The sequence below is a fragment of the Henckelia pumila genome, chromosome 4 (assembly GCF_033568475.1).
Source record: "Henckelia pumila isolate YLH828 chromosome 4, ASM3356847v2, whole genome shotgun sequence".
In the NCBI taxonomy this organism is placed as follows: Eukaryota; Viridiplantae; Streptophyta; class Magnoliopsida; order Lamiales; family Gesneriaceae; genus Henckelia; species Henckelia pumila.
The window spans coordinates 14,938,963-14,964,885 of record NC_133123.1 but is presented as its reverse complement, the minus strand read 5'-3'; the positions used below and the strand labels follow the sequence as shown (position 1 = coordinate 14,964,885).

The following is a 25,923-nucleotide window of genomic DNA, read 5'->3' as shown; positions in this document are numbered from 1 at the left end:
CAACTTCGAACATTCCCGAGTTCAACAATCTTGTATCAAATCTGAATTGAATTGTTAAAATATGCTTAATATCATCTTCAATCTTAGATTCAATGCCTAGTTCAATCAAGTACTCAAAACTCAATCAATTCTTGAATCGACGACGTAACGGTTCAAAATTGGTAAACCAAACTTCAACTATAACAAGATATCTATCAAATCTACCTCATATCACAATCATATCCATCTCATAATCACGAAAATAAACATCAATAAATTTCAGAATTCTGAAATTTCTACCAAAATTCGTAAATATGTTTAAACGACGATCTTTTATTGATCCGTCTTAAATATGCTATTTCTACTAGCTCAAAAACACATATATACAATCAAATCGTAATTCTAATATCATCTTAAGATTAAAATATGGTAGAACTTAATCAAAGTTACGTCAAAGTGTAGCTCTCGACACCGTAATCACAAATATACGATCAATCTTGAATTCTACCGGGCGAATGAATTTTTTATCAAGCTTGAAAGGATGAAAATTGGCTTGAAACACTTTCCTCTTCCTCTCTCTCGTGCATTCTGAAATGGGGAGCAAGATATACATTGAAAATCATATATATACATACACATATATTTTCAGCTGCCAACCAATGATGCTCAACTCGTCCCCGACTACTAAAACCCGGTACCGTGTTTTAGTTATGCGAAAAAAAAACTAAAAGTTGGGGACGAGATGAGAAAATATTGTTGGGCAGCTGAAAATGTCTCTCTCTCTATATATATATATGTATATATATATCCCATTTTGACTATTCAAAATTCAAAATTATGATTTGGTCCCTGAACTTTTGCATATTTGCAAATTAGTCCCTGCTCAAATTTCAAATCTAAATTAATTTATTTTAATTTCTAGAACTTCAAATTTAAATTTTTAATTTTAAAAATATTTAATTTAAATATTTTAATTCTTTTAATTTAAGAATTTTGGAATTAAAATTTTAATATCCAAAAATTCTCAAATTAAATATTTTCCAACTCGTAAATATTTTCAAACTCGAAATTTCTTTTCAAACTCGGAATTTCTTTTCAAAATCTAAATTTAAATATTAAATTTTGTAATTTAATAACTTAATATTTTTGGGTCTTACAGCATCTTCTTACATATTATATAAAAATGAAACTCAACCATTATTTGAATATGTTCTCGGGTTAATGGATAAGGAAGGAGAATGGAGGTGACACTTAATCCTAGCACCAAAATGATTTCATGTAGTTTCTGAAAATTTGAGATGAATGGATTATTGTGTTGTCATGCTGTGAAAGTATATGATGTACTGGACATAAAAAAACCTTCAAGAGGAATATATCTTGAATAGGTGGACGAGAAAAACTAGAAGTAGAGTGGTACATGATTATACGAGTGATGTAGCAAAAAATTGATATTGCCCGATTGGAGAGAATCTGGGTAATCTGTGGAGATCTGGATAGCCGGATTAATACTCGAACTGTTCCAAAGACCGAACTTCATGGGTTATCACCTGCATCACAAAGCAAAGTGAGTGGCGCCGGGGGTTGCCCAGCGAAGACACTCTGACGCTTAAGTTAGTATTTGCCCAATAAAAGTTCCAAAGAACTAGATCATGTGAATATAGAGTGCGTACCTTAATAATGAGAGGACTTGAGGTATTTATAGAGAGTCAAAGAGTTTCATGCGCTTGAGCCTCTTATGAGCTTTTAGGAATTTATGGGTCTTGATAAAGTATCCAAATAAATAAAATGAGACCCAAATGGATTGGGTCATTGGACTTGGACTGGGAGAAAATCAAATTGGATCATAACCCATCATAAGCCCCCCACTCTCGAGCATGTTTTGTTTATAGAGATGGTCGAGAGTAATAGTTTTTTTAGTAGTCTGTCAGTAGACATGTAGAGATAATAAATTTGGGTCGTAACCCATCATAGTCCCCTCCACTCTTGGGTGGATCACGTGCTTCGAGATGACCAAGAGGAAAAACTCTGGATATGATGTTATGGAATAACTGTAGTAAGATTGTGGTGCAATTATTTGCAAATAGTCGATGTTTGAGCATTGTCAAAACTTCATGTAATATTTTCAGAAATTTATTTGCCAACAAGAAATAATGTTTGCCACTGCGAAAATTACGGGGTTCGAGGGGGCAGAGCCACCTCGTGGGGGCTCAGGGGCAACGCCCCTGAAAGCTCTTCAGATATGGAGATACCGTGATGGAGTAATTGTAGTAGGACTGTGATGCAATGGAATTGCATATAGTAGGAATTAAAATTCTGGCATAATAATGATTGCAGTGTAATTGGATAGGAATCAAAGTCCTGCCAGAATAATAATTGTAGAAAGCCAGTAGAACTTGGAAAGACATAATTATTATAAATTCAGCACCGTGGTATTTCCAACACCACATACTAACGTAAAATTATTTCTCAATTTTGTATTGTAGTATTGGCGCGATCTTGTGTCAAAAATTATTGAAGGAGATATAATTCATAAAGAGGCATGTGACAGGTACAAATTTATTTTCCCATCACGTACATGTACTTATGAAGCATATGAACACCTTGCCTCTCTCCTCTCTCCTCTTGCCAATTTGTATTGTGTATGTATATATGAGTCTATATATGCCCTATCTATCCAATCATCTCCACCATCACCAAGGATCATTGGCGGCGGCGGAAAAGGCAAAGGTGACCGACGATGGCTTGCAGGTGACGGCGTGGGCGGCGAGAAGAAAGGAAGAAGAAGAAGGCGGTTGCAGAGGCTGGATCTGTGAAGATAAAGGAGGGAGGCGACGCGGCTGGAGAAGAAAAAAGGAGGGGCGATGGCGCGTGGATCCAGAGAAGAGAGGAGAGCAGCAGCGGACGATAGATCCAGAGAAGAGGTGCAAGGCCCGAAATTATTTAATTTTAATTCGAGAACATGTAATTTTGGAATATTTGGAGTTTAGAATTAAATTCTAATATTCTTAAATTATTTAGGATTGAAATTGAATTATTTTAATTTTTTGGGGACTGAATTGCAAATAGCTAAAAGTGCAGGGACTAAACTGTAATTATGCTATATATATATATATATATATATATATATATATATATATATATATATCTTAATTCCCACTTGAATTATATCATTTCACACGTGCCTTCATGAGAATAGGGAGGAGAAGTTCAGAACCTTCATAAACGCCATTTTCATCTTTCTTCGAGCTCCTATATTTTGTGTTTCGGTTATCCGATTTCAATTTCGAATATAGCGTTGCTATCCTTGCAAGACGAGATTCAAGTTGAAGTAAGTTTTCTTATGATTCAGCCTGTTTTGAGATATTGTATATTGGGGAAATCAGATTATAAATATGAATATTGGTTTTTGATCTAGTGGTGATGTTATCTTCGAAATCGGAACAAAGAACGAATGCCGTATTGATTTGATATAATTTTCAGCCATGTTCGAACCCCTTTCTACTTCTGATTTGATGGTTTAGTGATATATGTTACCTGATATGAAGTGTATATGAAGTTGGTTGAATGATAGAATTGATTTGGTTATTGTTCTGGTTACCGATTTTGTCCCGTTACGCCGTCATTTCAGAATTTCTACCGTTTTGAATTGTTGAATGATCTGTGTAGTGTAAGAGATTGGGAAGCTGATATTTCTTGTGCTAAACATTATATTTCAGCCTTGTATTGAAATGATCAACTCGAGACGTCCGCATTCGAAACCGGGATAGAAGTGAAAAAGGTTTGAAGCCACTTTCCTTTGAGATTTGAGTTGAGAAATTGAATATATTGTGATATGAAGTTTTGTTGTAGATTTTCAGAATTAAGAAGTCGACAATTGAATAGAACGAAAGGTATAAATTGATATAGATCAAGTGGAATTTGATACTCGAGATTTCAATTCTTGAGTTGCCGAAAATCACATACTTGTTCTTTGATTATTCTTGATTTACAACTTGTGATTGTTGATCCATTTAGGTAGTGGATCTTAGATTTGTATATGATATGCTACATGAATTGATTGTAATGCCAAGGCCTGATACGACCTTATTTTCGAGTCAGATGTGACTACGATAGATGAATATCCATGTCAAGATCGGATACGAATCTTGATGGCAGAAATTTTGTATGAATCAATTCGTGAGATATGCATTATATTACTTTACTTTTGAGACAAGATGATTAGAGTTAATGTTATACTGTTTGCATGCATATATCGTTTATACTGAGAATTATATTCTCACCGGATATTTTCGGTTGTTGTCTTGTTTTGTATGTGTGCATGACAACAGATGGGAGTGGAGCTAGTCATCGACAACATGGGTAGCTTGAGAGAGAGATGTAGCAAGTGGAGACTCAGGTTTAAGACGATGTATTTAGTTTGGAAACTTTTAGTTTGATCAACATGTTGGAAACCAAAACAAGAACTTATGTTAGATATGTGTATATGGTTGTGATTTCATGTATTTTAGATTTTTTCGTAGAAGTTTAAATGCATGTATATCATGTTGTATATGAATGAAGAGTTTGTACCATAGATTACACATTTTTCAGACTTGAAATCTGCCTAAGTGTTGATTTTTAGTGCAGGGCATGAACCCCGTGCATGCCTTGTGCATGGGTTCGTGTAGTTCACTGTTTTAGAATTTGTTCGAGATAACAAAGGCACGGACCCCATGCCAAAGTCCGTGTGGGGCTCCGTGTGGTTGAGGTTGAAAACAGTAACTTCAGAATTTTTGAAACTTGGGCACGGACCCGGACACGGAGGTAGGCACGGGGTCCGTGTGCCTTGCATTTTCTGTTTGGGTCGTGCAGATTAATGCACGGACCTGTGCACGGAGTCCGTGTATTTTTAAAAAAGAAAAAAAAATTTGGGGCTTGATTTAATCTATTTGCTTTAATGATGTTTAATGTATAATTTACCCTAAAATGAGATTAGCACCCGAGGTCCCCACAACAGGTGGTATCAGAGCGAAGTTAGTTCTTGGACTGAAATAGAAATGAAATGAGCGGGTTAGATTGAGTCTGTCTGATTGATTTTTCTTGAATGTGCTTATGCGTATGATATTTTTTGCGTACTAATCTGTTTGAAATCAGATATGCCTTCCCGTAAAGCACCGATCACTCGATAGATTGTGGCTATTCCTCAGCCAGCACAACAAAATGTGCAACCGCAGTGATAGAACCTCAAAATGCACAAGGTAGTACATCTGGGAATACGATGGATGTCACAGCTACCCCGATGGAAACTTTACTGAAAATATTACAATCCTTTAAACCACCAACTCTGAAGGGGACTGAAAATTTCGCTGAGTGTGAGAATTGGCTAAAAGATATCGATCAGTTATTTGATTCTCTGGATTATTCTGATGATCGTCGAATTAAGCTTGTTGTACATCAACTTCATGAAGTTGCAAAAAGTTGGTGGATCGCAACAAAGAAAGCTCTAGAGAATCGAGGTACTGTTATTACATGTTCTATGTTTAAAACTGTATTTTATCAACGTTTCTTTACAGTCTCCTATTGAAAAGACAAAGGAGCGGAATTTGCAAGCCTTCTGCAAGGATTATTGAACATTGAGGAATATGTGGCAAAGTTTACCAGTCTGTTGAAATTTTCTCCGCACATAGCAGGAAATGATGAAGCTCAAGCGGATCAGTTTATCAATGGGTTAAATCCTGATGTTTTTACATTGATAAATGCAAGCAGACCTAATAATTTTGCAGATGTACTAGACAGAGCTAAAGGGGTGGAAACTGGTTTGATCAGACAAATAGGAGCATTATTTGTTCCATTACCAGCTAAACAACCTCAAGAGCAGCCACAAGTTCCACCACCACCACCACCACCACCACCAATATTTGAAGGAGGAGGTAGTAGCAGCGGTAAGAAAAAATTATTTAAAGCTAAAGAGAAACAGTTCAAGCGATCAGGTAGTAGTTCATCCAGTTCTAGTGGCTCGAGACAATTTAGATTTGGACAGAAATCTGGTGCGTCAGAGATATACTAAAATAAATGTGGAGGTTGCCATGCTAGTGATCAGTGTAGCGAAGTATTTGGAAGTTGCCACATTTGTAATCAGATGGGTCATTTTGATAGAGTTTGCCCACAGCGTGGTTCCGGAGATGTGCAAGGTGCATGATCATCTAGATCAGTGAATCAGCCTGAGAGGCAAGTATCTTCAGTACACTCATTCCAGCCACAACAAACATCACAGAGTAGACAAGGAGGAGGTCAGACTGGGGGCCAACCTATTAGAAAATAGGCTCGAGTGTTTGCTTTGATTGAGGATCAAGCTCAAGCAGTGCCTGATGACGTGATAGCAGGTAACTGTTCTCTTTTTGGTTACCTGCTTATGTACTAGTAGATACAGGTGCATCACATACATTTATCTCTGAACAATTTGCAATATTACATGCATTGCCTATTGATTCATTTTCTACTGTTGTATCAATTTCTTCACCTTTGGGGCAAGGTCTTATTTCTGTGAAATCAGTTAGAAATTGTATACTACAGTATGAAGGTAATGTGATCGAGATAGATTGTATTATTCTTGGTTTATCGGACTTTGACTTCATTATTGGTATAAATATGTTAACCAAGTACAGAGCTACAGTTGTCTGTTTTCAGAAGATTGTGAGATTCAGACCTGAAATGACAGAAGAATGGAAATTCTATGTGAAAGGTTCGAGATCTTGTATTCCTTTAATATATGTTCTATCTATGACTCGTCTCTTGCAGAAAGGAGCAGAGGGATTTCTTGTCTATGCTGTTGATGTATTGAAGTCTAGTCCGAAATTGACTGATATACCAGTGGTCAATGAATTTGCTAATGTCTTCCCAGATGAAATTCCAGGATTGCCTCCAACTCGAGAAATAGACTTCAGTATTGAATTGATTCCAGGTACGCAAACAATATCAAAAGCTCCTTACCGAATGGCACCTGTAGAATTTAAAGAGTTGAAGGATCAATTGGAAGATTTACTTGCTAAAGGGTACATTAGACCGAGTGTTTCTCCTTGGGCGCTCCAGTTCTATTTGTACGAAAGAAAGAATGATCTATGAGACTTTGTATTGATTACAAGCAACTGAATAAAGGAACGGTAAAGAATCGTTATCCTTTACCTAGAATAGATGATTTATTTGATCAGTTTCAGGGTTCGTCTGTATATTCCAAAATTGATTTGAGATCTGGATATCATCAACTGAGGGTTCGAGATGAAGATATCCCTAAAAGTGCATTTAGAACAAGGTATGGACATTATGAATTTATAGTCATGCCTTTTGGTTTAACCAATGCGCATGCAGAAAAGTTGTATGCTAAACTGTCAAAATGTAAATTTTGGTTGCAGAAAGTTGTTTTTCTTGGACATATCATTTCAGGTGATAGAATTTCTGTTGATCCAAGTATGGTAGAGGCTGTAATCACTTGGCCTAGACCTACTTCAGTCCCATAAATACAGAGTTTTATGGGCTTAGCAGGTTATTATCGTTGCTTTATCAAAGATTTTTTCAGCATTGCCAAGCCTATTAATCAATTGACGCAGAAAAATATGCCATATGTTTGGACTGAAGCTTGTGAAGAAAGTTTTCTTGAGTTGAAAAAGAGGCTGATGAGTGCACCAGTCTTGACGATTCCTTCAGGTACTGGTGATTTTGTTGTATATTGTGATGCTTCTCACAGGGTACTTGGATGTGTATTGATACAGAGAGGCCATGTTATTGCTTATGCCTCGAGACAGTTGAAGCCACATGAATCCCGATATCCAATTCATGATCTTGAATTGGCATCCATTGTGTTTGCATTAAAGATTTGGCGACATTATCTTTACGGTGAGAAGTTTGAAATTTATTCTGATCACAAAAGTTTGAAATATTTGTTTTCTCAGTCAGAATTGAATATGAGGCAACGAAATGGCTAGACTTGTTGAAAGATTTTGATTGTGAGATTAAATACCATCCAGGAAAATCCAATGCAGCTGCAGATGCCTTAAGTAGAAAGATTTGTGCTTTATCCTTATCTACAATAAGTGTATCTAAATTGGTAGAAGATTGTTGTATGTCTGGATTGATATTTGAGACAGATATGCAGCCTATTCGTATTTGTGCTATTCGAGCTGAACCAGAATTAGTGATAAGAATTAAAGAAGCACAAAAAGTTGATCACAATATTCAAAAATCGATTGAGATGCTAAAATCAGGACATCAATCCGAATATCAGGTCAGTGATGATAATGTGTTATATGTGAATAACGGAATTGTTGTGCCAGATATTTTTGATTTGAAACAACAGATAATGAAAGAGGCCCATAGTAGTCGATTCAGTATTCATCCTGGAGGCAGAAAAATGTACAATGATATAAAGAAACAGTGTTGGTGGAAGCAGATGAAATCAGATGTCACAGAATTTGTCTCGGTGTTTGAACTGTCAACAGGTAAAGGCTGAACGAAAGAAACCTGGAGGTTTGTTAAAGAGTTTGTCTATTCCAGAATGGAAATGGGATCACATTTCCATGGATTTTGTTACTCAGTTACCACGTTCATCCAAAGGTTGCGATGCTATTTGGGTGAATATTGACAGGTTAACAAAATCTGCATGTTTTATTCCGTATAAAATGACTTATAGGCATGATCAAATGGCTGAAATTTATGTTAGAAAAGTGGTACGATTGCACGGTGTGCCTAATCTATTGTTTCAGATCGAGATCCTAGGTTTACATCATACTTTTGGCACATCTTGCAGCAAGCTCTTGGTATTCGATTACATTTAAGTACATAATATCATTCTCATACTGACGGACATTCAGAACGAAGTATTCAGACACTTGATGATATGCTTAGAGCTGTAGTGCTAGATTTTGGTACTACATGGCACGATTCATTACCACTTGTGGAATTTTCATATAATAATAGCTATCAGACGAGCATTGAGATGGCGCCATTTGAAGCTCTGTACGGAAAGAAGTGTCGATCACCGTTATATTGGGATGATATCTCCGAGGTACCTGAGATTGGACCTAACATGATTCGAGAAATGACTGAGAAGGTAAAATTGATTCAAATGAGAATGAAAACAGCTCAAGACCGATAGGCTAAATATGCGAATATCAGACGTCGACCTCTATCTTTTGATCAGGGAGACAGAGTATTTTTGAAGATTTCTCCATTCAGAGGTACAGTTTGATTTGGTAAGAGAGGAAAGTTATCTCCACGTTTTATCGGTCCATACGAGATTATCAAGAAGATATGCGATCTTGCTTATCGACTCCTTTTTCCTCCATATTTATCTGGTATTCATGATGTATTCCATGTCTCGATGCTTCGGAAGTATCAACCTGATGTATCTCATATTATTCAACCTGGTGAAGCTGAACTTGAAGATACTTTAAGGTATTTTGAGCAGCCTATTCAGATTCTTGATCGCAAAGAAAAAAATCTCAGAAACAAGACGATTCAGTTAGTGAAAGTTCAGTGGAGTCGACATGGTGTTGAAGAAGCTACCTGGGAGACTAAGGCAGACATGAGACAGAGGTTTCCAGATTTGTTTCACAGATATGAGTTCTTATTATGTTTTCTGTTAGTTTATTATCTTATGTGTATACAGATTTCATATACAAATTGCATGAGATTTCGAGGATGAAATCAGGTCTTAGAGGAGGAGAAATGTAAGGCCCGAAATTATTTAATTTTAATCCGAGAATATGTAATTTGGGAATATTTAGAGTTTAGAATTAAATTCTAATATTCTTAAATTATTTAGGATTGAAATTGAATTATTTTAATTTTTTTGGGACTGAATTGCAAATAGCTAAAAGTGCAGGGACTGAACTACAAATATGCTATATATATCTTAATTACCACTTGAATTATATCATTTCACACGTGCCTTCATCAGAATAGGGAGGAGAAGTTCAGAACCTTCATAAACGCCATTTTCATCTTTCTTCGAGCTCCTATATTTTGTGTTTCGGTTATCCGATTTCAATTCCGAATATAGCGTTGCGATCCTTGCAAGACGAGCTTCAAGTTGAAGTAAGTTTTCTTCTGATTCAGCCTGTTTTGAGATATTGTATATTGGGGAAATCATATTATAAATATGAATATTGGTTTTTGATCTAGTTGTGATGTTATCTTCTAAATCGGAACAAAGAACGAACGCCGTATTGATTTGATATAATTTTTCAGCCATGTTCGAACCCCTTTCTAATTTTTATTTGCTGGTTTAGTGATATATGTTACCTGATATGAAGTGTATATGAAGTTGGTTGAATGATAGAATTGATTTGGTTATTGTTTTGGTTACCGATTTTGTCTCGTGACGCCGTCGGTTTCAGAATTTCTACCGTTTTAAATTGTTGAATGAGCTGTGTAGTGTAAGAGATTGGGAAGCTGATATTTCTTGTGCTAAACATTATATTTCAGCCTTTTATTGAATTGATCAACTCGAGACGTCCGCATTCGAAACCAAGATAGAAGTAAAGAAGGTTTGAAGCCACTTTCGTTTGAGATTTGAGTTGAGAAATTGAATAGATTGTGATATGAAGTTTTGTTGTAGATTTTCAGAATTGAAGAGTCGACAATTGACGAGAACGAAAGGTATAAATTGATATTGATCAAGTGGCATTTGATACTCGAGATTTCAATTCTTGAGTTGCCGAAAATTGCATACTTGTTCTTTGATTATTCTTGAGTTACAACTTGTGATTGTTGATCCATTCAGGTAGTGGATCTTAGATTTGTATATGATATGCTACATGAATTGATTGTAATGCCAAGGCCTGATACGACCTTATTTTTGAGTCAGATGTGACTACGATAGATGTATATCCATGTCAAGATTGGATACGAATCTTGATGGCAGAAATTTTTTATGAATCAATTCGTGAGATATGCATTATATTACTTTAATTTTGAGACAAGATGATTAGAGTTAATGTTATACTGTTTGCATGCATATATCTTTTATACTGAGAATTATATTCTCACCGGATATTTTCGGCTGTTGTCTTGTTTTGTATGTGTGCATGGCAACAGATGGGAGTGGAGTTAGTCATCGACAACATGGGTAGCTTGAGAGAGAGATGTAGCAAGTGGAGACTCGGGTTTAAGACGATGTATTTAGTTTGGAAACTTTTAAGTTTGATCAACATGTTGGAAACCAAAACAAGAACTTATGTTAGATATGTGTATATGGTTGTGATTTCATGCATTTTAGATTGTTTAGTAGAAGTTTAAATGCATGTATATCATGTTGTATATGAATGAAGAGTTTTTACCATAGATTACACATTTTTCAGACTTGAAATATGCCTAAGTGTTGATTTTTAGTGCAGGGCACGGACCCCGTGCATGCCATGCCCTGTGCATGGGTCCGTGTAGTTCACTGTTTTAGAATCTGTTCGAGATAACAAAGGCACGGACCCCGTTCCAAGGTCCGTGTGGTTGAAGTTGAAAACAGTAACTTCAGAATTTTTGAAACTTGGGCACGGACCCGGACACGGAGGTAGGCACGGGGTCCATGTATCTTGCATTTTCTGTTTGGGTCGTGCAGATTAATGCACGGACCTGTGCACGGAGTCCGTATATTTTTTTTTAAAAAAATTTAGGGCTTGATTTAATTTATTTGCATTAATGATGTTTAATGTATAATTTACCCTAAAATGAGATTAGCACCCGAGGTCCCCACAAGAGGGGAGATGCAGCGATGGCACCGAGCAGAGAAGAAAGAGGCGGCAGCATGAGTTTCAGGAGATATAGCGGCGGTGGCGGCCGATTCAGATCTGCGAAGAAGGAAGAGTGGCAACCCCAAATGGTTTTCGGCGACGAGATGGCGGCGCAATGACAACCGTGGTACGACGACTTCTCTTATTATAATTTATAAATATTGTTGTTTGAATTTTTGGCAATAATTATTATATTTTTATTCCAATACATGTACTAACTTGGCATAAAATCTTGAAAATTTTGATTTTTTGGCTCTTACAATTGTTGTCTAATATTTTAAAAATATTATTACTCGAGTAGTTGCATTGACTGATAGTGGTAATGGTGTATTAGATATATATTTTTAATATATATATATGGTGGGGTGTCCACTACAAGATAATGTATTATCTTGTTAAGGGTGAACCGAGATACTAATGTTTTTGTTTATCTAGCGGAACCGAGCGATAATAGTGAGTGAATTTTCATTATTTCAAAAATTGGACCGTGGGGTATAATGATGGTTATTGCTTTTGCCTATATATGGGTGTTGGACCGCAATTTTTATTTTGGTGGATGCGTTAGGACTGTCACTCATAATATTTTCAACGGATAGTTTTCCGAACGCGTGAGCAATTTTTGTCTTCTACGCAATCTCTTGAGGGAATGCTTTTTCTGCAATCCCTTGGAGTAGTATTTTCGATGAAAACTCTTGAGTTAGTGTATTTCACGTAACCTCTTAAGTTGGTGCATTGGATGTAACCCCTTGGGGCTATGATTCTGTATTGTCTTTAGGACTTGGTGGTCGAAAAAATACTAGCACTTAAATTCAATGTAATTATATCTCTTTTCTGCTCAAAATTATCGCAAGTGCATGACTCAAGTTATAGAAAAGTGTACTGGGAACGAGTATCGTCCTCAGGGACTACGTCACGATAATTCAATTATTTAATTTATATACCCCAAAGTAACGAAAATTTAATTTTTGATTATTCTAAAATTATAAAGTAAAGAATTCAATTTAAAAGTACTTAAATGAAAATAAAAGAAACCACATCAATGCTTAGCACATAAAATTATAATATGAGGAGATTTGTTGGAATCTCGGTTCAACTTCCCCCTAATTGAATTCGGATGATTGAAATTACTTTTACACTCATAAATTTGACAATAATTCCTGAAATATTGACACTCTCTCTCGAGTTTTTGCCAATCTAATTCAAGTTAATGAAACAATTAAATCTCTTTAATTATTTATCATTACTGATTGCTTTGCGTTCATTGAATTCCTACAACTTTCAACCTGGTGGTCTATGGTTATCAACATGTACTAAATATCATATCTCTATGCATATTTTAAGTCTATGGATTTTATCACTCGTCCTAATCATGAATCTATCTCTCGACAGCAATTCACAATCTACGAATCTATATTAAAGTTAGCTACTCCTCAACATAGAATAATAAAACATGATAAAATCAAATACTTGCATAAAAACTCAATCAATTCGTCCAAAGATTCAATCACAAAAACATGTTACGGGGTTAGGATCTCCTAAATTCCAAAAAAATAAAGTTTAGCTACTACAACTCATAATAATATTCAAGCTAATAAAGTTTTCAACATAAAATTTCAGAAATATTAAAGAAGAAGAACTCCCAACGAGAAGAAGAAACTTCAATCTTCAGAGCCGCCTCCGCCTTCTTTGCCGTGTTTTTCAACCCTCAAAACGTCTGAAAATATTCTATATATATCGCCCTCAGATTCCTTTCCTTTTAAAACACCCGGAACAAAGTTTTCCAAAAATTACGGCGGGCGCTCGGTCTGCAAAAATTCACCGACCGAGCGCCCTATACTCTTCAGCCTTCTGCTCGTCTAAATGATGCCAGCACTCGGTCTGCACAATTTCACCGACCGAGCGCTCAAATAATCTTCACTCACTGCCTGAAACATTAAAGCCAGCGCTCGGTCTGCTCTTTTTTGCAGACCGAGCACACCCCCCTGTAAAGCCTGAAATTATTTTTTTCTTCCTTTTCCTGCCAAAATAACCACTAATCAATAGGAGTAAACAAAACACACAACATTACACTAAATGCAAACAAAAGTTGAAAAAAATTACTAAAAAGACCACAAGGAACTAATGCAAAATATCAAGAAAAAGAACAATAAAACATAGAAAAACGACACTTATCAACCTCCCCAAACTAACCTTTTGCTTGCCCTCAAGCAAAATAGGTGACAAACTAGAATGCAAACACAAACACGACACAAAGACAAAGGTGGATGAACTCAAACTTTCCAAGCCTCAGAATTTCTTCCAAAAGATTACAAATCCAATCATATCAATATACTAACATTTTGAAAATAAAATAAAAACTAGAAAACCTTGTAAACTCCTAAATCTCGTAACTCACGTATCAACGTACCTTCCTCCGAATTCAATTCACACATTCAAGGATCATGAGGACTTTTCAGGTATTATAAGCTCAAAGATGGGAGAAATTCAATGATACACACTTACCATTTGTTTAACTCAAAAAATTACAGTGTGTGCGTGTTTTGATCATCAATTCATACTCATTAAAAGTGTCTATCAACTATCCATAGGCTAAATTCTCACAACTCTTCTCCACTAGTATATTGGGCAACTGTGACTCGGTCAATAGGTCTTAATAAGATTATAATGTTAGGCCTGGTTTATGGCTACAAACGAAGGATATCGATTCAATTAAGGGAATAAGTTATACCCAACTGTTCATTTTCATTTCCTTCTTCTTTCTCCTTCTAATTCACTTTATCCATCCATTGACTTCACTTCTTTTGCAAAATTTTCTTTTCATTTCAACTATTTATTTTTTTTTCTTTTTCTTTTTTCAGCATTTCCAAACACACCATTTCACTTTGCAATTACAATTCTGGAGCATATACCATTTTCATATTCAACTTACTCCCTTTAGGGTGGTAAATAGTGTTTAGTATGTTCTTCGGTAGTGAGTGTAGGACTATGAAACAAAAGACGAATGACAGTTTATCACACGTTTTCACGCATGTCATTCGATTTCAATAAAGCTCAAAGAAGGTACTAGAGATAGAATGTATTGATGGGTAGCTTGAAAGGCTCAAAAGATTCACAAAAAGATTGCCTAAATCATTTCTAATCACAGTTATTTCTCGTATTGCGCCTCGAAGAGTGTTCGAATTAGTTCTAGACAAGTCTCAATTCACAATCAAATCATACAAATGTCGACCAGTGCATAAATAAACAATCATCAGCAGTAAACAATGATTGTCAACAGATTACAGAATTTTGTACCTCATGTACTCATAAACATTGTGAAGGCTCAACAGGGCAATTAAGGATGAAGTTACTTCAAGAGAAACTAGGCCCAAAAATTCAAACAATGCCTCAATTCTATCCAAGTTTGCACGTTTCAAATTCAGACTCGAGCATACATCATAGAGTATATAAAGATCTATTTATCTACTTGGTTCTACCAGTAAAAAAAATTATTTTTTTCAGAAGATGCTCGTGGATTTCAGCTACCAAACACAAACATTTTTTTTTCATCACTGGCTTTTATGATTTCATCCAAAAATGCATGCATAACACAACACAAAACAAAAGATAACGACAAAATGCAAACAATAAAACAAAGACAAAATACATGAAAACATAAAAAACACCCTCCCCAAACTAAAATCTAGCAGTGTCCCCAATGCTAGACAAACGAAACAAAACAACAACACTAAAACATGCAAAACACACACAACACAATAAAAAAAAACAAAAACTCCCCTGACTATTGGTCCTCATCGTCGCCGTCAGATTCATCATCTAAATCATCAGGATAATTTGCTCGGAGAGCAGTGTATTCAAAATGGAACGGAGGGGGATATGGTGGCGGAGTGGGATAGGCAGCAGGATCAATCTGGCATTAGAGATTAATGCTCAGAGCATAGAAGTCTGTGATTATGAGTGGGCACTATCAACTTTCTGGTACTCATTCTGGTATTGAGCCCAAGCATACAACTCATTTGTCGTCTCAGTGGCAGGGTGACGACTTGGCATTGGTTTTGGTACGCGGCACGAAGAGGTACCGCCGGAACTTGCTTGTCCCTGCGATGTGAACTCTTGTAATCTGAAATTTCTCTTTGTCCTCACAAGTGACTGGTCCACATCTTTCATCGGATGCTGCCATTCTTCATCATCTCGGATTTTAACTCCAGCTTGCACACAGAGTGCGGTGACAATAGACGGGAAGAAGATTCCAATGTTCGGTGAGCGGATGGAATTGTATAACTCTCTGTTGATGAGTTTGCCAACATTTATTGGCCATTTTTTGTGCAAAGCATACAACAACAAAGATCGGCTCATCACCACGACATGTGTGTGTGACAACGGCATCATCCGGTGTGTTAGGAACGCATACCACAACGCCGATTCCATTGTCAAAAATTTTTCTTTAAAAGAAATAAATCTCGCCGAATCCTTCCACACATTCCCATCATAATATAGCGCAGCAGAGACGATATTAAAATCCGGATTAGCCTTGAAATCTTGGAATATACTATCATCTACCTCCGGGGTTTTCAATAAAGCATTAATAACTTCAGGGTCGAAAGAGACGTACTTACCCCGAACAAATGCTTTGTTATCCGTTCGTTCCGGGGCATTAGCATAGAATTCCCGTACCAACGGGACAATGTCTGCCTGTGGTGTGCGAAAAAACTCAGCCCATCCACGCTTCGGGATGCCGAGGGCGAGCGTGAGATTCTCGAAAAGATCGATGCCGCGCTGTGGAATAGGATTCCGATTGATCCTCGCAGCTTCATATCGTGTTTTGGCCTCCAAGGATATGAACTTGCCATCAATAATTTGGGATGATGAAGAAGAAGCACGTGAGGTGGCAATCTTTGCTTTATTTGGACCCATCCTTAGAGAAACTTGGGAAGGAGATGGTAGATACCTGCAATATGGAAGAGGGAAAGTGAGAAATCAGATGGAGAGGGGGCGGCTAGGGTTTAGATTGAGAGAAGGAAAGAAAGAATTAAGAAAAGGGAAAGGGGATCGGGTGTTTTAAATATCTGATTCTGTGCGAGGCGCTCGGTTTGCTAATTTCAGCAGATCGAGCGCATACCCGATTAACGAAAACAGTAAGGTAGGGGAGTTTTGGGCGCTCGATCTGCACTTTTCAGCAGATCGAGTGCACCCCAGTTTTAAGAAAACAGAGAACGGGGGAGTTTTGGGCGCTCGGTCTGCAATTTTCAGCAGACCGAGCGCACCCCCGTTTTAGCTAAATAGTGTGTTTGGGCGTTTTTGGGTGCTCAGTCTGCTAAATTTTGCAGACCGAGTGCAACCCCTTTTGAAACTTTTTTTTTTCAAAAAACCAAAAACTTAAAAGAACAAAAAAATAAAAAGTTCAAAGCAAAATAAAAGAAAAATAAAATCAAGGTAAGGAGTAGTTCTCAATTTAGAGTCTAGAGCTCGACTGTTCTCCTCCCCAACTAGTCTTGGTCGGTGGTCAGTGTGGTGATGATTGGCGTTGAGTCGACATCACCCCCTACATAGTGTTTCAGCCTCTGAGCATTGACCGTGAAAGACTCGTTTCTTGCATCTTTCATTTCAATGGCCCCCGATGGATACACCTTAGTGATTTTGTAAGGGCCGGACCACCTCGACTTCAATTTTCCAGGAAAAAGCCTCAATATGGAGTTAAACAGAAGAACTGCTTCCCCTTCCTTAAATTCTCTATGACGAATGTGTCTATCATGTATTCTCTTGGTCCTTTCTTTGTATGACACCGCCATATCGTATGCTTGATCTCGAAATTCCTCCAACTGGTTTAGCTCAAGCAATCTCTTCTCACCTGCAGCAGCAAATTCAAAATTTAATGTTTTGATAGCCCAATATGCTCTATGCTCTAACTCAACTGGCAAATGACATGTCTTTCCAAACAACAGTCTATAAGGGGAGGTGCCTATAGGTGTTTTGAAAGCAGTCCTATAGACCCATAATGCATCATAAAGTCGAAGTGCCCAATCCTTTCTATTAGTACTCACACTTTTTTCTAAAATTTTCTTAATTTCTCGATTGGACACTTATACTTGGCCACTCGTTTGGGGATGATAAGCTGTAGAAACTTTGTGCTTGACACCATATTTCTTCAAAAGTGTTTCAAAGAGCTTATTACAAAAGTGGGTGCCACCATCACTAATAATTTCACGGGGTGTACAAACCGGATAAAAATATTTTTTTTTCAAAAATTTTAGTACCACCTGTGCATCATTAGTTGCAAAAGCTTCAGCCTCTACCCATTTAGAAACATAATCGAAGGCGACCAAAATGTATTTTTTTGTAAAAGAGTTTGGAAATGGCCCCATAAAGTCGATTCCCAACACATAAAATATCTCACACTAAATAATGTTATTTAAAGGCATTTCGTGATGGTTTGAGATATTACCTGTTCGCTGACATCTATCACACTCAATGACATAAGCATGTGCATCTTTAAATAGATTGGGCCAATAAAACCCACATTCAAGTACCTTAGCTGCCGTCTTTATGGGCCCAGCATGGCCACCTACCTCACGGTCATGACAATGACTGAGGATGCTTTTAATTTCTCCTTCCGCAACATATCTCCGGATCAAAGAGTCAGCACATATTTTAAACAAGAAAGGTTCTTCCAAAAAATAATGCTTCACATCAGATAGAAACTTTTTCTTTTGATGAAAAGACAAGTTATGTGGGAGTGTGCTCGTGACCAAGTAATTTGCAAAATTAGCATACCACGGTGAGTGTTCTATGGCAAATAACTTTTCATCAAGAAACCAATCATCTATGTCCTCAGTATCATTCTATGCACAATCAAGAATGCATTCTAGTCTAGATAGGTGATCAGCAACAACATTTTCTACTCCTTTTTTTATCCTTTATCTCTAAGTCAAATTCTTGTAAGAGTAGAATCCACCTAATCAACCTAGGTTTTGCGTTTTTCTTAGCCAAAAGGTGTTTAATTGCAGAATGATCAGTGTAAATAATGATTTTTGAGAGTACAAGGTATGAATGAAATTTGTCCAGTGCAAAAACTATAGCCAGCAATTCCTTTTCAGTGGTAGCATAATTCAATTAAGCCTCATTCAGGGTTTTGCTAGCATAGTAAATAGTACGGAATACCTTGTCTATCCTCTGACCAAGTACAGCTCCAACAGCCGAGTCACTGGCATCACACATTACCTCAAATGGAAGATCCCAATCTGGTGAAGTCAGCACTTGTGCAGTTACCAATCGTTCTCTCAGAAATTCAAACGCCTGCAAACAAGTGGAATCAAAATTAAAAGGTGTATCTTTAATTAATAATGAAGACAAAAGTTTTGCAATTTTTGAGAAATCTTTAATGAACCGCCGATAAAAACCGGTGTGGCCTAGAAAACATTTGACTCCCTTGATCGTCGTCAGTGGAGGTAGATTCTGAATTACCTGCACCTTGGCCCTGTCCACCTTGATTCCCTGCTCCGATATGTGGTGTCCTAATACAATACCTTCGGTCACCATGAAGTGACACTTTTCCCAGTTGAGTACCAAGTTTGTTTCCTCACATCTCATCAAAACAGTGTTAAGATTATTCAGACATGCATCAAAAGACTGACAAAAAATGGAAAAATCATCCATGAATATTTCTAGAAAATTTTCGACCATATCATGAAATATAGCAGTCATGCATCTCTGAAAAGTCGCAGGAGCTTGCAAAGACCAAAAGGCATGTGTCTATAGGCAAACGTACCATATGGGCAAGTGAAAGTTGTTTTATCCTGATCTTCAGGTGCAATCGCAATTTGATTGTATCCTGAATACCCATCTAAAAAACAATAAAACTCATACCCAACAAGCCTTTCTAGCATTTGGTCAATGAAGAGGAGGGGAAAATGGTCTTTACGGGTTGCGTCATTCAATTTTCTATAGTCTATACATACACGCCACCCTGTAACTGTCCTAGTAGGTATCAACTCATTCTGTTCATTTTTAATGACAGTTATTCCCCCTTTTTTTGGTACACATTGAACCGGACTTACCCATGCACTATCAGAAATAGGATAAATGATACCTGCATCCAGAAGTTTTATTAGCCTTTACCACTTTATCTTGGGATAAAATCTCCTCTGTGGTTGGACCATGGGGTTGATGTTCTCTTTCATTAATATCTTGTGCATGCAGATAGATGGATTAATGCCTTTGATATCTGCGACCTTCCAAGCAAACACACTCTTATGACTTTCAATTCCAAAGTTGGTGGTTCTTCAAGGCTTCGTTTCTGGAGGACTAAATCCTTCCGGTCACCAAGATCTTCGAGTCTGAGCTTTCCACCTTTTCTCCATGACTGGTTATCATTCAAGTAAGCTGTCATCTCTTCTATATCCCCATTGACTATGTCATCACGATGAGGAGATATGAGTGCGGCTTCTAATGGTTCCTGAAATGTATCCTGCACATAATCATATAGAAATGAGTCCACATCAATTTGAAAACACACTTCATTATTTTATGAAAATTTCAGTGCATTAAAAACATCAAAGAAAATTTTCTCCTCTCCCACTCTCAGATGTAGCTCTCCCTTTTGGACATCAATTAATGTTTTTCTTGTTGCCAGGAAAGGTCTTCCCAAAATAAGTGGCATGTCCAAGTCCTCTTCCATATCAAGCACCACAAAATCCAGCGGGAAGATGAATTTGTCAACTTTCACCAGCACATCTCCTATTATCCCTCTTGGATATTTTATAGACCTGTCCGCCAATTGCAATGACATCCTAGTGGATTTTGGCTCTCCCAAGTTCAGTTTCCTGAAAACAGAATATGACATTAAGTTTATACTCGCACCTAAGTCACACAAATCTTTTTGAAATTGCACTTCATTAATAACACAAGGAATAGAAAAACTCTCTAGATCTTTTTGCTTTTGTGGAATCTTGTTCTGAACTAGCGCAGAACAATTTTCTGTTAGGCTAATCATTGCATGCTCCTCCAATTTTCTCTTGCTGGAGAGAATCTCCTTCAGGAATTTAGCGTAACTAGGCATTTGCATCAGTGCATCAGCAAAAGGGATATTTATATTCAATTTCTTGAATATTTCTAGGAATTTGGCAAACTGAGAATCTAGTTTGGCCTTCTTGAGAGCTGCAGGAAAAGGTGGTGGAATAACAATATTTGACTGTGATGTGGGTGGTTGTGTAGAATTAGAGGACTTACCTACAGTTGTCCCTGGTATATCTGTTTTCTGACTCTTTCTCGCTTTGTCTCTCACCTTCGATTTTCTTCCCACTCCTTAATTCGACAGTCCTGACTTGCTCCTTTGGATTCTTTTCTGTGTCACTTGGTAAAGTACCTAGCTCTCTGCTGGACAACGCTTTAGCTAACTGCCTTATTTGGTTTGCCAAGTTCTTAATTGATTCATCATGATTCTGCATTCGGGTCTCAGTGGATGATATGAACTTCTGCATCATCTGTTCCATGCTTGACTTCTCTTCTTGAGGCTGTCTTCCGTGGTTCTGATTCCCATATGGCCTATTATTCTGTCCTCCCCACGAAAAATTAGGATTCTGTCTCCACCCTGGATTATATGTGTTTGAGAATGGATCATTCCTGGGGCGATTCTGATTTCCTACATGTTTTACCATTCCTCCATCTGGTTGATATGATGGATTTCCAGTTTGACAATCTTTCGTGAAGTGTTCAGCACCACATTTCTCACACCTCACCTCTTGAATACGCATCGCAGACTGCCCTAGTTAGCTCTTCTATCCTCTTATTCATGACCTCTAGCTGAGCGGCTACTGAAGTTAATGCATCAACTTGATGCATTCATGCGAATCTTCTGACTGCATTCCTCTCTGATTGAGGATGATAGATACTGGATGTCATCTCCTCAATTAACTCATATCCGTCCTCTGGTGATTTTCGTAACAGATTTCCACCTGCAGCTGCATCTAACATGGTGTGATTTGAGTGAGGAAGACCATAATAAAAAGTTCGTACCACCGTCTGGTAGTTGGTGATGTGGGCATCTCTTCAGTAGATCTTTGTAGTGCTCCCATGCTTCATAAAGTGTTTCTTGTTCACCTTGAGTAAATGTTGTGATGTCAGCTCTGAGTTTCATTGATTTGGACGGTGGGAAGTATTTAGCCAGGAAGGCCTTTGCTAGATCATCCCAAGTAGTGATGGACCCTGCAGGTAGATTTGTTAACCATGCTTTAGCTTTATCTCTTAAATAAAAAGGGAATAGAAACAAATGAATAGCGTCATCAGAAACTCCCTGCATCTTAAAAGTGTCACAGATTTCTAGAAAATTCATCAGGTGAGCATATGGGTCATCGATTGTCATCCCACCAAACTGGACTGTGTTTTGCACCATTTGAATGATATCAGGCTTTATTTCAAACTGATTTGCTGCTATGGTTGGCCTGATTATGCTTGGTCTGGAATTTTCGATGGATGGAAACACGCTATCCATCATGGATCTGTAGATAGGCGGTGCATTATTTTCATCTTCTCCATTATCCAGCATCCTTTGCGCTTGTCCTGCCATTCTTTCTTGTTGTTGTCTTCTTCTCCTGCGAAAGGCTCTTTCAATTTCAGGATCAAAAGGGATAAGTTCCGACTCAAATGGATGTTGCATGCACTGCAGAAGAACCTGCAGTTCATCGATGGAAAAAGTAATTAAAATTGGAATAAATAAAAGTAAATAAGAACAAATTAAAGTAATCAATAGTCCCCGGCAACGGCGCCAAAAACTTGATCGAACAAATACTAGCACTTAAATTCAATGTAATTATATCTCTTTTCTGCTCAAAATTATCGCAAGTGCACGACTCAAGTTATAGAAAAGTGTACTGAATACGAGTATCGTCCTCAGGGACTACGTCACGATAATTCAATTATTTAATTTCTATACCCCAAAGTAACGAAAATTTGATTTTTGATTATTCTAAAATTATAAAGTAAATAATTCAATTTAAAAGTACTTAAATGAAATAAAAGAAACCACAGCAATGCTTAGCACAGAAAATTATAATATGAGGAGATTTTGTTCGAATCTCGGTTCACCTTCCCCCTAATTGAATTCAAACGATTGAAATTACTTTTACACTCATAAATTTGACAAGAATTCCTGAAATATTGACACTCTCTCTCGAGTTTATACCAATCTAATTCAAGTTAATGAAACAATTAAATCTTTGTAATTATTTATCATTACTGATTGCTTTGCGTTCATTGAATTCCTACAAATTTCAACTAGTGGTCTATGGTTATCAACATGTACTAAATATCATATCTCTATGCATATTTTAAGTTCATGGATTTTATCACTCGTCCTAATCATGAATCTATCTCTCGACAGCAATTCACAATCTATGAATCTATATTAAAGTTGACTACTCCTCAACATCAAATAATAAAACATGATAAAATCAAATACTTGCATAAAAACTCAATCAATTCGTCCAAAGATTCAATCACAAAAACATGTTAAGGGGTTAGGATCCCCTAAATTCCAACAAAATAAAGTTTAGCTACTACAACTCATAATAATATTCAAGCTAATAAAGTTTTCAACATAAAATTTTAGAAATATTAAAGAAGAAGAACTCCCAACGAGAAGAAAAAACTTCAATATTCAGAGCCGCCTCCGCCTTCTTTGCCGTATTTTTTCAACCCTCAAAACGTCTGAAAAGATTCTATATATATCGCCCTCAGAGTCCTTTCATTTTAAAACACCCGGAACAAAGTTTTCCAAAAATTACGGCGGGCGCTCGCTCTGCAAAAATTCACCGACCGAGCGCCCTAAACTCTTCAGCCTTCTGCTCTTCTAAATGATTCCAGCGCTCGATCTGCACAATTTCACCGACCGAGTGCTCAAAAAATATTCACTCACTACCTGGAACATTAAAGCCAGTGCTCGGTCTGCTCTTTTTTGCAGACCGAGCGCACCCCCCTGTGAAGCCTGAAATTATTTTTTTCTTCCTTTTTCCTGCCAAAATAACCACTAATCAATAGGAGTAAACAAAACACACAACATTACACTAAATGCAAACAAAATTTGAAAAAAATACTAAAAAGACCACAAGGAACTAATGCAAAATATCAAGAAAACGAACAATAAAACATAGAAAAACGACACTTATCACTTGCCGAATTTTTTATGGTTATCATGACATGATGAATTTTGTGATAGTCATTATGACTTGATAAATTTTTTATAGTCAATATGATTTCTTCTTAAAAGTTTTTATAGTCGCTGCGACTTCATCTGAAATTTTTTTTATAATCGCTATGACTTGATGAATTATTTATAGTCACTATGACTTTTTGAATTGTTTATAGTCACTATGACTTTTTTTGAAATTTTTTTAGAGTCGCGATGACTTCTTCTGAAAATTTTTTTATAATCGCTATGACTTCTTCTGAAATTTTTTTATAGTCACTATTACTTTTTTGAATTGTTTATAGTCGATATGACTTTTTTCTGAATTTTTATAGCCGCTATGACTTTTTCGAATTGTTTATAGTCGATATGATTTTTTCTGAATTGTTTATAGTCACTATGACTTTTTCTGAATTGTTTATAGTCGCTATGAATTTTTTGAATTGTTTATAGTCTTTATGACTTTTGTTGTGCTCTAGTAGAAATAACGTAGTGCTTAAAATGGAGTACTTAGGAGTGGATCATGTTCCTAAGATTTTGTCTCATGGGGAAGTCATGAACCCACTCTATTTTCTAGGAGTGAGGTATCCCGTGACTGTATTTTTGTCGTCTTGACCTCTTACAACATCGTGGCTTAGGTAGTCCTACAGGGCTGGCCAAGCCTATGATGGATGAGTGTGTTATTGATTGCATGGGTCGTGACGTGTGAGTTAAGCATTCGTTAACAGAGCTGGTGTTGTGAAAATTACTCGCAAGCGTACGAGTGTCAAGTTTTAGTATAATGAAAGAGAGAGTGTCGATCCCACAAGGAATAATTTGAAAATATCCAATACTTGTAATTAAAATAGTCTCAATTTTATCTAAAAAATCAAACTTTGGAAATTTGCTGAAAACTTAAATAAATAGTGAAGAATTATCAAGCTCACTCACACACAAATTTTTATAAATTATCAATCAGAGAAAAATAGTCTAGAAGTTTTGATTTCAATTGGTCTCAACAATATTCAATCCTAAATAATCTAGATTATGAATTTCTTTTAATTAATAATCAAGAACACTTAATTATCCTATTTCCCTCTCTCGAGCAACAAATAGAGTATATCAACTACAGTTCGATTTCAATATCCCTATTAAAAATCTAGATGTAGTGATATGTGTAAAACTATGTTCCTTAAAGGTTCTATTAACGTTATATACTCTCCCGAGTTATATAAACAATTAATAGTGTAGTTTCTATTTATCCTACTAAAAATCCCCTCCCCCGAGCAAACATTCCAAATAAATATAACAACTCAATTTATGGCCAGTAAATTAAGAAGACATTCAATTCTAGAAACACAATTAATCTATAGAAATTCAATTTATTAAAATCAAAGATTCATGAATATGTCTCAACCAAGCTACGTCAACCTCTAGACTAGAAAAGTTTAGTTCATGCTCAAATTCATAAAAAACCAAATCATGTTCAATATCTCAAACATAATTAAACAATCAAAAGAAAACAAATAAGAAGAAATAACAAAGCCGTAGTCTTTCTTCCGTGTCCGGTCGAAAAGTCTTCATCTTCGATCCAAGTAATCTTCAATTCTCGATCCTAAAATCTCACAAAAGTGCTCTCAAGAATATTGTGTGTTTTGGCGGCTGATAGATGGCTCTCTAAATCCGAAAAAAATCCCTTAAATATGACCTAACAATCGTCCAAAATAATACCAAAGATATCCCAAAGTTTCCATAAAAACTTGGACTTTAAATTTCAATACAGACGAGACAACGGTGCGGGCGCGCTATGGATCAGCGCGGGCGCGCCTCAACTTCGCAACACAATCCACAAAAATTCCTTCAGCGGCGCGGGCGCGCGATGGGTCAGCGCGGGCGCGCCTTCAGCTCGACTTCTCTTCTTAAAATTCCCAATAACAGCGCGGGCGCTCCTTCACTTCGAATTTGGCCATTTTCTTCTCTTTTTCAACTCTTGATTCTTCCTTTAAAATTCCATCTTTTAAGCTCAAT

The 25,923-nt window shown here is 36.8% G+C and overlaps 1 non-coding gene and 1 pseudogene across 1 annotated transcript; one reads left to right on the top strand and one right to left on the bottom strand.

Moving 5' to 3' along the window:
- Positions 1–17,224: 17,224 nt before the first annotated feature.
- LOC140860534 (uncharacterized) lies at positions 17,225–21,487 on the bottom strand (annotated as a pseudogene).
- Positions 21,488–21,760: 273 nt separating this feature from the next.
- Positions 21,761–21,867, top strand: LOC140870175 (small nucleolar RNA R71). Its single transcript, XR_012147149.1, has one exon. It is a non-coding gene; the product is annotated as a small nucleolar RNA R71 (small nucleolar RNA).
- Positions 21,868–25,923: the final 4,056 nt, after the last annotated feature.